This window comes from Haematobia irritans, chromosome 1, assembly GCF_050003625.1.
Source record: "Haematobia irritans isolate KBUSLIRL chromosome 1, ASM5000362v1, whole genome shotgun sequence".
In the NCBI taxonomy this organism is placed as follows: domain Eukaryota; kingdom Metazoa; phylum Arthropoda; class Insecta; order Diptera; family Muscidae; genus Haematobia; species Haematobia irritans.
In genome coordinates, this window is record NC_134397.1 from 107,255,555 (window position 1) to 107,270,120 (window position 14,566).

Below are 14,566 nucleotides of genomic sequence, written 5' to 3' on the forward strand. Positions count from 1 at the left end.
TACAGCCAATTTCTCATATCCGAAACGAACGCCTTCGTTCGACTGAAATGACAAAAAAGGCTGATTTTTCTTTATAAATTCATCTGATTTGGGTACCCTAGTCGAACGAAAGCATTCATTTCGGATATGAGAAATTGGCTGTTAGTTTTCAGTCAACGAAAAGTTAGTTTGCCCTAAAATCGCTATTTTTTAACTTAATAAAATAAAACAATACAGTTTTCTAGAATACAGAACTGGGGCTTTCACCCGGGATAAATCGCGTCCCAAAATCCTGGGATTTTCGGGACGGGAATAATCCAGAATTCCGGGATTTTTAATTTTGAATACCGGGATTTTTTGGTATCCCGAAAAACAATTCAAATTTGTTAAATTTGTGGCTTTTCAGCATTATTTATTAATAAATTGTAGTCTTAGTGTCTGCGAAACAGATTATTCTAATTTTTTTAGTGTTCTTTTCTTAAAACGGCTACGCCCTACCAGCATTTCAAAGCTCTATGTCATCCCCATCGCCACCACAGACTCGTATATGACACTACAACAAACGCCAACTGTGATGGGGAACTGTATCAAAAAGGATGACATGTACATTAATGTCTTTTGCCATCACTATTATCACAAAGCCATTTTGATATTTTGTGAGACCCCACGCGCAAATAGTTTCTTGTAAATTACTTAAATAAAAACAACAAAAAGAGCTGGGAACATAGTTAATGCGCTTACAATTGGGGAATTTATATTGGTGAACAATGTTTGAGTGTTTCGAGGGGCTCTTATTATCTAAAAAGGAATAAAGTGATATTTTTTCATACATGCTGCCTTGATGAAGGATAAACACACTGGCTGACGATGGTACATCAGCAGAATATAGCAGAATTGCAACTTTTAACACAACACATCCCTTTATTAAGTAATAAATGGAAGAATTTATAAATTTTTATTCAAATTAATAAAACTCTAAACAATCGGTTTTTACTTGACCACAATGATTCTTTTACAACTATTTTAAAATGCACTTGGTATTATAGTTTGAGGGGGCTCTTATTGTCTTCGTGCTAGATGTATCGAAAAAGTCTCCTTATAATTGAACTCAAGCGATTCTTTAATATAGTAACTTGGCGTGGTACAACTTCTCAATAGTGATGGCGAGTTTTGGATGTCGTTACGGTTGTTTTCGACGTGGTGGAGATTCTCAGAAGTGCCGTCAAATTCAAAAAATGTTGGCAGGGACAAAAAAAACATGTTTGCGTTGCAGAATGGATTACAATTTTAATGTATAAGAGTAATATACATGGGTTGCTTGCTAACATAGTTGAAAAATATAAATAAGCATTAACAAATGTAGTGATAAGGACCTCCACGCAAATCCGAGAAGGCCAATCTGGCAACACCATCCTTTTTTACATTAAGCAACTCTGTAAGGAACCGTTTCCGTAATAAATTATTCTACTCTTTGTAAGTCGAACGAACAAGTGTTTTATTTGAATTTGGGCCAATAAAAAATAAATATCGATAACCGGAAAATTCTACAGGCTGGTTTCTTACACAAATAATACGTATGTTCAGTTTACTTTTACCATTTATTGAATCGCGTTGGAGTAATAGCACAACAAAGAGCACAACAAGAGTACTTAACTAAAAATAGAGCACTTTTGCGTACTCTTTTGGCGTATCTTGTTTTAAGAGCACATTTTGCAAAAAAGAGCACATATGCTCTTTAAAAGAGCACGTCTGGCATCCTTAATGAAAGTATTTTGCCATCACAAGGCCTGTTTTTTTTAGCACTAGATGCAACATTTGTATAGGCGGGCTATACAGAACGTCGTTGCACTGGTGCTCTATCCAGAACATCTCATCAGTGCAAGTCGCGCCGGTGTTGCCAGATTGTATTTTGATAAAGTGACGCTTCTTCGATTCACATTAGCAATTTATTGTGACTAATTTATCGAAAAACATGAAATTAAAAGTAGTGAAGTGTCATAAATAATCGCAGCAGTAAATATTTATTACTATTTGAGCATTTCATAAAATAAAAAAGCAAGGTTTCACCTGTTTTCTGTGATTGTTTCTAAACAGCTGATGACAGTGTTGCATGAACAATTTTTGAGTGTTTGAAAGGGCTCTTATTGGCGGCGTTCTAAATTTATCTAAAAAGGCACCTAATAATTGCACTCATGCGATACTTTTTTGTAGGCGTGGTACAACTTATCAATAGTGAAGGCGCTTTGCGAGGAGTTTTGGATATCGTATACGACTGTTTTTTGACGTGTTGGGATTCTAAGAAGCGCCGCCAATTTAAAAAATGTTGGCAGGGCACAATTGTAAATACAAGAGCCATTTTATATTTTGTGAAACACCAAGCGCAACTAGCTTATTATAATTTATTTTAATAAAAACGATAATAAAGTGCTGAAAACATAGTTATTTCGCTTAGAATTGTAATTGGCAGGGCACAATTGTACAAGACAGTATAAGGGATTTTGAAAGTGATTTTATTCAAAGCCAGCCTATTGCAAATCTACTGAGATCTAGGAGGATTCCGGCCAAAATCCTCATTTACGAGGATTTCGTGTGTAGAGCGAACATAGTATAACAAATAACATGCGCTGCTAGGTAATATACTTGTTAACCACTTCCCTGCCAACATTTTTTGAATTTGACGGCACTACTGAGAATCCCCACTGTAATAAGTGTAATGGGTAACAAATAATATCCTTCCTACCCGGTATGCCGGCGCTTAAAAACGCCAATGGCAAAAATTATCCTGGCGGCACTAAAGAATCGCCTTGCCTAAAAAATTAGAAGATTCGCGGCACTCAAAAGCGCCAATGCGAAATAGAAATGATCACTCCGAATTAGAGTAGAATACTGATTGATTTTTATTGTATTCTTTGGCTTTTTATACAAAAATGTCTTAACCTATGATTTGGGTTGGACCTAGAGTCCACTCCATAACTTACCACCAATAATCTAAATACTATGTTTATATTTGCTTGTCAGCATACGCTTGCGATGGTTCTGTTGCAACAATAGGGCTGTTTTCTTTTAGCACTGGATACCCTAAGCCGTGAAGGACTAAAAGAAAACAGAGTACTCGCTTATCCAGAACATCTCCAAAAATATGCAACACTGTCATCAGCTGTTTAAAAACAATCACAGAAAAGAAGTTAAATCTTGCATTTTTAATATATGAAATGCTCCAATTTGTAATAAATATTTACTGCTGCGATTATTTATGACACTGTACCACTTTGAATTACATGTTTTTTGATAAATTAGTCACAATAAGTTGCTATTGTGAATCACTTTATCAAAATACAATCCGGCAACATCGGCGCGACTTGCACTGATGAGTTGTTCTGGATAGAACACCAGTGCAACGATGTTCTGGATAGCTCATACAAATGTTGCATCCAGTGCTAAAAGAAAACAGCCCTAATGTAACTTGAATTTATTGAGCTACTTAAGAACGGAATCAAATATCGAACAAGCATTCGGTCATAAAATGTTACTGACCAGCGCAACAAAACAAAACAAAAATGTACGCGAAAGAACCATAACAAATGTATGTTGACAATATTTGGTAAATTACAATAAATTGTGATGGGCACACTACACCCTCACCCTAAAGAAGAAACTATACAATTTGTTTTAAAACAAAATAAAATAAATTGTATATATAATTATGCGTATTAAATAGATAATTCTTATAAATATTATTTATTAGTTGTAATGTCATAGTTTTTTCTTAGAAGTATTTATCTGTAACATTGTCCTTCATTTTTATTTTGACATTCAAATTATCTATATCTAAAATCTCATATGGACCGTGATATGGTGATTCGTTCTTTTTCTTGTTTTCCTTTTTATACCCTGCGCCACACTGTGGAACAGGGTATTATAAGTTAGTGCATATGTTTGTAACACCCAGAAGACGAGATAGACACATGGGGTCTTTGGAAATAATGCTCAGGGTGGGTCCCTGAGTCGATATAACCATGTCCGTCTGTCCGTCCATCCGTTCGTCTGTCTGTCTGTGGACACATTTTTGTGATCAAAGTCTAGGTCGCAATTTAAGTCCAATCGCCTTCAAATTTGGCACATGTTCCTAATTTGGGTCAGAATAGAAATCTATTGATTTTGGAAGAAATCGGTTAAAATTTAGATATAGCTCCCATATATATCTTTCGCCCGATATGCACTAATATGGACCCAGCAGCCAGAGTTTTATACCGATTTGCTTGAAATTTTGTACAAACATAACACTTAGTCGTATAGTCAAGTGTGCAGAATTTGATTGAAATCGGTTCAGATTTAGATATAGCTCTCATATATATCTTTCGCCCGATATGGACTTATATGGCCCCAGAAGCCTGAGTTTTACCCTAATTTGCTTAAAATTTTGCACAAGAAGAATAATTAGTACTATAGTCAAGTGTGCCAAATTTTATTTAAATCGGTTCAGATTTAGATATAGCTCCCATATATATCTTTCGCCCGATATGAACTAATAAGGTCCCAGAAGCCAGAGTTTTACCCCAATTTGGTTGAAATTTTGCACAAAGAGTAGAATTAGCATTGTAGCTATGCGTGCCAAATTTGGTTGAAATCGGTCCAGATTTAGATATATCTCCCATATATAGCTTTCGCCCGATTTACACTCATATGACCACAGAGGCCAATTTTTAACTCCGATTTACTTGAAATATTGCACAGGGAGTAGAATTAGCATTGTAGCTATGCGTACCAAATTTGGTTGAAATCGGTTCAGATTAGCTCCCATATATATGTTTTTCTGATTTCGACAAAAGTGGTCAAAATACCAACATTTTCCTTTTAAAATCGCCACTGCTTAGTCGAAAAGTTGTAAAAATGACTCTAATTTTCCTAAACTTCTAATACATATATATCATAAATAAACTTTTGCGAAGTTTTCTTAAAATTGCTTCAGATTTAAATGTGTCCCATATTTATACCCTTCACCACTACTGTGGTACAGGGTATAATAAGTTTGTGCATTTGTATGTAACGCCAAGAAATAATTGTCATAGACCCATCTTTTAGTATACCGATCGGCTTAGAATTAAATTAGCGATGTCCGTCTGTCTGTCTGTCCGTCCGTCTGTCTGTATATGTAATTTTGTGCACAAAGTACAGGTCGCAGTTTAAGTCCGATCGTCTTCAAATTTGACATAGCGTCTTTCTTCGGGTAGAAGACATAGCTCCCATATATATCTTTCGTCCGATTTGGACTTATATGGCCCCAAAAGCGAGAGTTTTGCCCTGATTTGCTTCAAATTTTGCACAACGAGTACGTTTAATTGTATCGTTAATTGTGCCAAATTTAGTTGAAATCGGTTCATATTTAGATATAGCTCCCCTATATATCTTTCGTCCGATTTTGACTTATATGGCTACAAAAGCCAGAGTTTTGCCCTGATTTGATTAAAATTTTGTACAAAGAGTACGTTTAATAGTATCGTTAATTGTGCCAACTTTAGTTGAAATCGGTTCAGATTTAGATATAGCTCCCATATATATCTTTCGACCGATTTGGACTTATATGGCCCCGAAAGCCAGAGTTTTGCCCTGATTTGCTTCAAATTTTGCACAACAAGTACGTTTAATAGTATCGTTAAGTGTGCTTAATTTGGTTAAAATCGGTTCCGATTAAGATATAGCTCCCATATATATCTTTCGTCCGATTTGGATTTATATGGCCTCAAAAGCCAGAGTTTTGCCCTGAGTTGCTTGAAATTTTGCACAAGGAGTACGTTTTATAGTATCGTTAATTGTGCAAAATTTAGTTGAAGTCAGTTCAGATTTAGATATAGCTCCCATATATATCATTCGCCCGATTTGGACTAATATGTCCACAGAGGGAAAAGTGCTACTCTGATTTACATGAAATTTTGCAGAGGGAGTAGAATTGAACTTGAAACTTTGCACAGGCAGTAGAATTAAGGTTCTGCATATGCGTGTTTATTTTGGTTGAAATCGGTTCAGATTTTGATATAGCTCCCATATATATCTTTCGCCCGATTTTCCGTCATATGACCACAGAGGTCAAAGTTGTTATCCCATTTACGTGAAATTTTCACAGGGAGTAGATTCAACATAGTAACTACACGGATGAAAAAGACTATTTTTCATATGTTTGGCTATAAACATTATATGTTTGGAACACAAATTTTTAAACACAATATTTTTGAGTGCAAGCATATAATGTTCATAAACTAGCATAACATGTTTGGGACATATATGTTAATATGTTAGAACATATTATGTTTGGGACATAAAATGTTTGTAAATATAATATGCTTGGATGCAAACATATATTAATTTAGAAATAGCCTATAAAGATATATGTGTTTAGTAGCTTGGAGCGCTATTTAACAGGGAGCGATATTGAATTAAGTTGGTGGTTGTTGCTTGTTATTACAAAATTAACATTTTATTTTTCCTTGGGCAATTGATCAGCTACTTCTTTGATCATTACAAACTGTGTGGTCCGCTGTTCGAATCCCCGTCCGGCAAAAGGTAAAATTAAAATTAAAAAAATATCATAAAATTGAATAATTTCTTCTACAATGTTTGTATTACAGAAAAAGGTGCTAAGAACTAAAAAATCTCGTGGAAGTGAGAAAGATGTCGGGGAATATACAATTGGGCAGAAACAAAATTTTGAGCATTCAGGTCGAAAACCTATGTTGTTAGCACCTATATTACCTGTTTATTTTCATAATTCATTATGATTGTAAATAAATAAATAAATAAAAAAAATTTTGAGCACAATATTGTTTGGGAGAATTTTTTTTAAGCATATAATATTTTTGGGTGCAAAATGCTTCCAAACACATTATATGGTCACATAATAACATATTGTTTTTTGGAAGACAACATTATTGAATTTGGATGCAAAAATACAAAATGTTTGGAACTTAGACTACCCAAACATATATTGTTTAGACCAATATGCTTTCAAACATATTATATATTGGTAGAGATCAAACATATAAATGTTTGGGCAATACCCAAAAATGTATATGCTTGAAGCAAAATATGTTTGGGAGTATATGTTACAGAAGCGATTTTTTGTGAGGGTGTATACATGTGAAATTTGATTGCAATCGGTTCAGATTTCGATATAGATTCCATATATATGTTATTCCTATTTAGGCAAAACTGGCCGAAATACCTACATTTTCCTTATCAAATCGCCACTGCTAAGTCGAAAACTTATCAAAATGACTCAAATTTTCCTATTACTCTATTACACATCTATCGACCGATAAATCATAAATACACTTTTGCGAAGTTGCCTCAAAATTGGTTCATATTTAAATGTTTCCTATATTTTTTTACTAACATTGTGTTCCACCTCAGCGCATTAGCCGACTTAAATGTAAAATCTATAAGTATTGCAGAACTCTGTACAGATCTGCTCAGATATACAGAATATATGTGTATGGATTCATATAGCATCCAACACATTGGACGGATTTGATATGGCATCGAAAATGTGGACTTACAAAGTGGTGAAGGGTATAATATAGTCGGCCCCGCCCGACTTTAGACTTTCCTTACTTGTTTTTATTAACATTGTGTTCCACCCTAATGCATTAGCCGACTTAAATTTTGAGTCTATAGATTTTGTAGAAGTCTATCAAATTCTGTCCAGATCGAGTGATATTTAAATGTATGTATTTGGGACAAACCTTTTTATATAGCCCCCAACACATTTGACGGATGTGATATGGTATCGAAAATTTTGATCTATAAAGTGGTGAAGGATATAATATAGTCGGCTCAGCCCGACTTTAGACTTTCCTTACTTGTTTACTAATACAAAATCACCTATCTTTAAATTTATTCTGTTTGTATTGTTTAGAGAGTCTTGACAACGTTTTTTCTTTATTCTTCCAATAATTTTCTAGCATTCTGTAATGACAATTTTATTCTTAACTTTAATTCTTTGGCATAGTTGTCAGTGTCATATATCTTATCGTTGTTCATTACCTTCTCTCCCGGTAATGTGGGTAATTTGCCGAAAATCAATTCGAATGGAGAATACCTTGTATCCACGTGTGGAGTAATATTATATGCAAATGCATAGTATGGTATCCATTCATTCCAATTGTCGTCTCTAACAAACGATAAGAAATACTCATTCAAAACTCTGTGGTTTCTTTCAACTGTGCCTCGTGATGGTATGGAGTTGACAATTTCTGCTTTATATTTAATAATGCACACATTTCTTTCATCAACTCATTCACAAATTCTGTACCCCTATCTGATTTCAAGACATTAAATTTGCCGTACCTCAAAATTAAGTGTTCATTTAATGCTTTTGCTATTGATCTTGCTTCTTTGGTTACCATCGGCACCGCAATGATGTATTTGGTCAGCTCACATTGCATCGTCAGTATGTAGCGATAAGTTTCTGACGGACGAAGGGGACCTACTGTGTCGATTACGATCCCAATAAACACAAACGTTTGAAAAATACTAAAATTCAATAATTTTTCAAACATTTTTTCAAAGGATTAGGGTAATATTCAAGTTGAGAAATTGTTGAGAAAATCGCGTTCTCAACAAAAAACAGACATTACCCTCAACAGTAAAATTCAACACAATAGCAATAATTTCTCAATTGTAATCCTCAAATTGAAGTGCATCGCTACTCAATAATTTCTCAAACAGTTTTCAATGTGAGAAAAATAAAAAACTAGCATTGTTGCGAATACTTTCAAACCACAATTTGTATGAAAGTCAATCCTAGTTCTAACTGAAAGTCAATACTAAATTTCTAGGGATTTTGTAAATTTTATTATTTTTTCGTTAACAAATATAATAATCTTAAAAATAACATTAATAATATATGAAAATAATAATATTATACCAATCAAAATGTAATTATCTTATTAAACGTATTAATAAATAAAACTATGAATACAACTTTAAATATCTTAAACATTTTTACATGTATAATTCCATTTCCTCCATAATGTTGGTGTCATTAATATGCTGGCAATTTGAAATATTTACTATCGAGGAACTTGCTGGCTTGTGTGTTAGAATAGATTCCAGCAAGAGGAAATCACAAAATATCAAACTGATGACGGGATGTAAATTGATGTAATGCACATTTTCATCCAGAAGTTCTTGATATAGGAATTGTTGCACTTTGTTTTAATTGGTTGCACTTTGTAAGTTTTCTGAAAACTTTTCTTTGTTGTTTCCTTCATCGGTTTTTCATCGGCCAACATCTTCCAAGAATATACCATTCAATGATTTTAGTTTTCTGCAAAACAATCGAGTTCTGTGATTTCCATTATGTTTTCATTTCACTTTTTATTTTGACTTACCAATTTGTATTTCTTCCAACTGACCACGTACTTCGTGATTTCCTCAAGAACGTTGGTGTTACAAAATTGTTGTTATTAAAATACTGGCAATTTTCAGGAACTTGATGACCAGATAATTGGAATAAATTTCCAGCAATTTCAATTCACAAAATAACAAATTAAACCGATGATGCACATTTTCATCCAGAAGTTCTTGATATAGGAATTGTTGCACTTTGTTTTAGTTGGTTGCACTTTGTAAGTTTTCTGAAAACTTTTCTTTGTTGTTTCCTTCATCGGTTTTTCATCGGCCAACATCTTCCAAGAATATACCATTCAATGATTTTAGTTTTCTGCAAAACAATCGAGTTTTGTGATTTCCATTATGTTTTCATTTCACTTTTTATTTTGACTTACCAATTTGTATTTCTTCCAACTGACCAGGTACTTCGTGATTTCCTCAAGAACGTTGGTATTACAAAATTGTTGTTATTAAAATACTGGCAATTTTCAGGAACTTGATGGCCAGATAATTGGAATAAATTTCCAGCAATTTCAATTCACAAATTAAAATTTAAACCGATGATGCGATATAAATTAAACTATCGATGTGATGCGAATTATCATCCAGTAGTTGTTGATATGGAAAAGCATAAATACCAAGTTTTTTTGGTTGCACTTTGATTTATGGAAACTTTCTCTTCTCGATAAGCCACTACCATTTTTCATCGGCCAGCCTCTTAATGTGTCCAAGAATCAGCATCCAAATATTTTAGTTGTCTGCAAAGAGATTTGAGTTTAGTGACTTCCTTCAAGTTTTCATTTCGTGTTTTAGTTTTACTTACCAATTATTATAAGCAATTTCAATTGATTATTAAAAAATTTCCACATTTTTGTATTTCTTCCACGAACTTTGTTGTCCAAAGTAGTATTGAAAACCATGTGGTTTTTTCGTTGCATTTCAGGGTAGTGTTTTGTCAAAGTTTTCTCCAATTATCTTCAACACATTTTCAAAGTTTTCGTCAACATTTTGCCAAATTGGTTGTAATTCGCAAACAATTTGAAGATGAATTGAAGATGAGCTTTTTCAAGTCAAGTTGAATTTATGTTGAAAATGAAATTTACCCTCAAACTGAAGAGCTGTTGCATTTGAAAAACGCTCATCCTGTGTTTATTGGGATTGTAATGAAACTGTTTGTCGGTGTGTCCGTTTTCATTAACGGTTCTTTATTGTGTTTTATATGCTTATTTCTTTGGCATAAGTCACAAGTTGACACATATTTTTTTACCATTTTAGACATATTCTTCCATACATATTTTTGTTTTAATTTTAAAACTATTTTTCTGACTTCAAAATGACCTCCGCATGGTGTATCGTGATATAATTTAATTAGTTCTAGTTGTACCGGATTACTTATTATTTCTCGAGATTTTTCATATAATAAAATATTGACGTCATAATTCTTCAAATAACTATTCATTTTTTTAATTTCGCTAGCGTTATTACTTTAAATATTTCGTCACCTTTATCTAGTGCGAGTCTTAATATTCATTCTGCTTAACTCGGATGGTAGCTTCTCCCAAAGATTACCTAAGTAATAGGGATTATCACTACATCTTATGGCCAATTCGTTCACAGAATGATCATAATCAATATTCAATTTCTTACTCGACCTGTCTATAATAAATCTCAATTTTCTCGCGAGTTTAATATCTTTAATAGATGTACATTCCCAAACTTTGAGTTGATCAGACTCATTATGGGAAGACATCTCTTCCTTCCTATCCTCTTTCTTTGTGCACATTTTTCTTTTCATCCCTCGAGTTATCACCAGCGATTTCTTAACTGATTCGTCTATTTCTGGAGGTATCATTGATTTTAGTACATTGGAGTCAATTTGTATTCTCGAAAGTGCATCTGCATTCGTATTATTTGCCCCTTTTCTATATATAATTTCAAAGTCATAATCAGATAATTCTAATCTTATTCTTGTTAACCTGAAGCTAGGATTTTTGTGTGAAAACAGAGATATTAATGGGCGATGGAATTTACGACCATACAGATATGGGTGAAAAAATTGAATAGCCCAATGTATTCCTAATAATTCCTTTTTAATTACCGACTTGTTTCTTTCATGTTTATTCGGAGAACGACTTGCATATGATATTGGTAAGACATTTCCAATTTCACCTTGTGAAAGTACTGCGCCTAGAGCAAAATCGGATGCATCTGTTGTTACTACGAAAGGTTTTTCAAAGTCGGGGTATTGCAAGATTGGTGGGGATATTAATTTATTCTTTAGCATGTCGAAAGCCCTATGACATTGCTCAGTCCATTCAAAATGATTACCTTTCTTTAGTAAAGAATTTAAACATGTCAGCAAAATTCTTTATGAAACGTCTGTAGTAATTACAGAATGCAACAAACCTTCGAACCTCATCAGAGTTTTTCGGGATAGGATATTTAGTTATAGCATCAAATTTTGATGTATCAGGTTTTATACCATTAGGTGTAATTAGATGACCGAGATAAACGGTTGGATGATATTTTAAGACAAAAAGGTAGCCGTGTAAACTGATAATGACCGTTCTGAGTAGAAAAGGCTGTCAATGGTCTGGAACTATGGTCTAACTCAATCTGATGAAAAGAGCTAGTCATATCCTGTGTTGAAAAATATTTCGATCTGCCAAGTCTATCCAAAATGTCATCTAAGCGAGATAAAGGAAACTTTTCGTTGACAATTCTGTCATTGAGTTTCCTAAAGTCTACTACCAATCGCCATTTTTTAAATCAGTTTGACCTTTCTTCGGAACTAGTAGCAATGGTGCATTATAAGGGCTAACTGAGGGTTCAATTATATCGCTATTCAAAAGCTTTGTTACTTGTGATTCTATTTCCTCTTTGTGAGTATGCGGTAATCTATAATTTTTAATGTAAACCGGATTCTTGTCATGTAAATCTATCCTCTGTTTATAGAAGTTATTTTTGGTTAAGTCTTCATTGTCTAAGTGAAAAGTCGCTTGATATTTTTTTAAATATCTGTAATATCTCGCTTGTTATCCTCATTTAAACCACTCAAATCAATATTTTCTAGTAACCGTTCAAAACGTTCTTCCGTATACTTATCTTTGTTATCGTAGGAGCCTACTTGCAAAACCTCGTAACTACTCAAGGGGGCGGTTTCTATTCTCATATTCTCAATCAACATACTGGTGCCATTCGTATTTAATAGTTTAATATGTTTGTTCCCTCGTGCAGGGATGACTGCATTTGCTATAAAAATACCTTTCGTTATTTCTCTGTTTAGCACAACTGATTCCTTTAATTTCATATTTATAGGCAGTATTATCTCACTTCTACGCGGTATGATTATCTGGTTAATTTTAAAGGAACTATCGTGTATGGGTATTGTTATGTCTGCTCCGTCAACATTAAATGATAGAACGTATCTGTCGTAGTCAATAGTACTTCTGTATCTGGAAAAAAAATCACGCCCTAGTAGTCCATCAGTATATATGGGTATATCGTCCGTAACCAGTTGGATATCCTGTTCTATAATCAGGTCTCCAAAACATATCTTGACATTGGTGGATCCCAAGGATTTGATTATCTCCTTTGAGATTCCTGTTAAATTGCAATAATCATCTCGATTCCCGTCATAGCTAGACAGAAATTTCTCTTTGCATATAGAAACGTCTGCCCCTGTGTCGATCAGAAATGTTAATGGATTATCTGTATCCAAAACATACCAGACGAACATAATTTCTGAGATTAGCTGATATATTGCACACTTTCTTACTCCTTAACAACCTTCCTTCGGAGGCAGAGATCGTGACATCTCCGGAATGCATACGTTTCCCTGTTCCTGTACTTGATTTAAATTTCGGTTTCGTCCTTGATGCTCGTTAACATTTCTGTATCTATCACCGTTGTTACGATTCGTGCCGTAGTTGTACTTTCGATTGAAATTATTACCACTATTTCTATGATTCGCACTATAGTTATTCCTTGCATAAAAATTGTTGCCGTTGCGATTCCTATTGGCATTATCGTATCTATCAAAACGTGTATTAGAGTTCCTGTTGTATGAACCTGTAGTCGAAACCATCGTTACCATTCCTGCCTCTAGTCGAACTACCGTACATAATGTTCTTTAGTCTGTTTCTAGCGGCAGCCTTCTCAGCCAGTTCAAGTGCCTCGGAAAAGTTCGTTATCTTGCTAGCCTCTATCGTGTAAGCTAACTGGGTGTCTTGTAAACCACCTAAAAATGTATTCAGGGCTAAATGATTGTTGGCTGCAACTATCGCATGCCTACTTTGTTTGCCGACCTCAGATATCTGAATCTCATTCAAGTCGGATATGAGATCTTCAATCTTCGAGGCAAAACCAGAAACATTGTTGCCTCTTTGTGTCAAGGATGCTAACTCGCTAAGTACCGTGTTGGCCTTCTTCAATGGCTTATACGCCCTTTTCAACCCGTCAATTAGTTCTTCTACCGTACGTGGAATACCTGTCTGCTTCACGCGGTTCTGAACCTTTACATCTAGCTTGGAATTAAAAATATATTGAAAGAAAAAACTCTTCTTTTCTGCACTGATGGTTTGATTTACCAACTCCAGACTGGCAGTGAAGTTATGTAAATCTTCTCTCTTACCAGAGAAGGTCGGTACCAACTTAGAAACCGCAGCTAATTCAGAAGTGTCCATCGCCATGTTCAAACTTTGGACAATTCGTCGCTTACTATGCTGGCCCAATATGTCCAATGACTCGGTCTTAAGGATTTTAAAATCGTCTATGTACTTTTGAATGTTACCTGTCTTATCGGAAACTACTAATTCCTCAAATTCTTTTTGTAAATTGCCTACCTCTTTATCTTTGCAACTATTGTTCCCTGTGAATAAGGATGACTTAATGATTTCTTTGCGTTTGCTACCAAGGTCTCTAAACAACCAATAATTTTATCCATTTGAAAAAAGAAGAAAATTTATTTGTTCAATCACATTAATAATTTTTTTTTATCCTTTGTTAATAATTCATTCTTTATTTATAATGCATAAAGTTAATACAGTTTAGTTACTATACATCCTTATTTAACATTTCTGTTATTGTAAGACTCCAGCTCTAACCTGTTGTCTTCGTAATTCTTTCTTAATATATTTTCTTAAATATCGTATAACTACTACAATTGTCAGTACTACAAACAATAAACTTACCACTTCGA

General features: G+C 34.1%; 2 long non-coding RNA genes across 3 annotated transcripts in view; one reads left to right on the forward strand and one right to left on the reverse strand.

The window, feature by feature from the left end:
* Positions 1 to 14,566, forward strand: part of LOC142241038 (uncharacterized) — a 360,681-nt gene that overhangs the window by 121,474 nt on the left and 224,641 nt on the right. The window lies entirely within an intron of this gene.
* LOC142221617 (uncharacterized) lies at positions 8,804 to 10,521 on the reverse strand. Of its 2 annotated transcripts, XR_012718152.1 has the most exons (5): positions 10,470 to 10,521; positions 10,190 to 10,341; positions 9,762 to 10,124; positions 9,366 to 9,697; positions 8,804 to 9,301 (listed from the first exon to the last, which is right to left on the reverse strand). It is a non-coding gene; the product is annotated as an uncharacterized LOC142221617 (long non-coding RNA). The 2 variants fall into 2 exon arrangements; XR_012718151.1 differs by lacking the exon at positions 10,470 to 10,521 and having other exon boundaries at positions 10,190 to 10,459.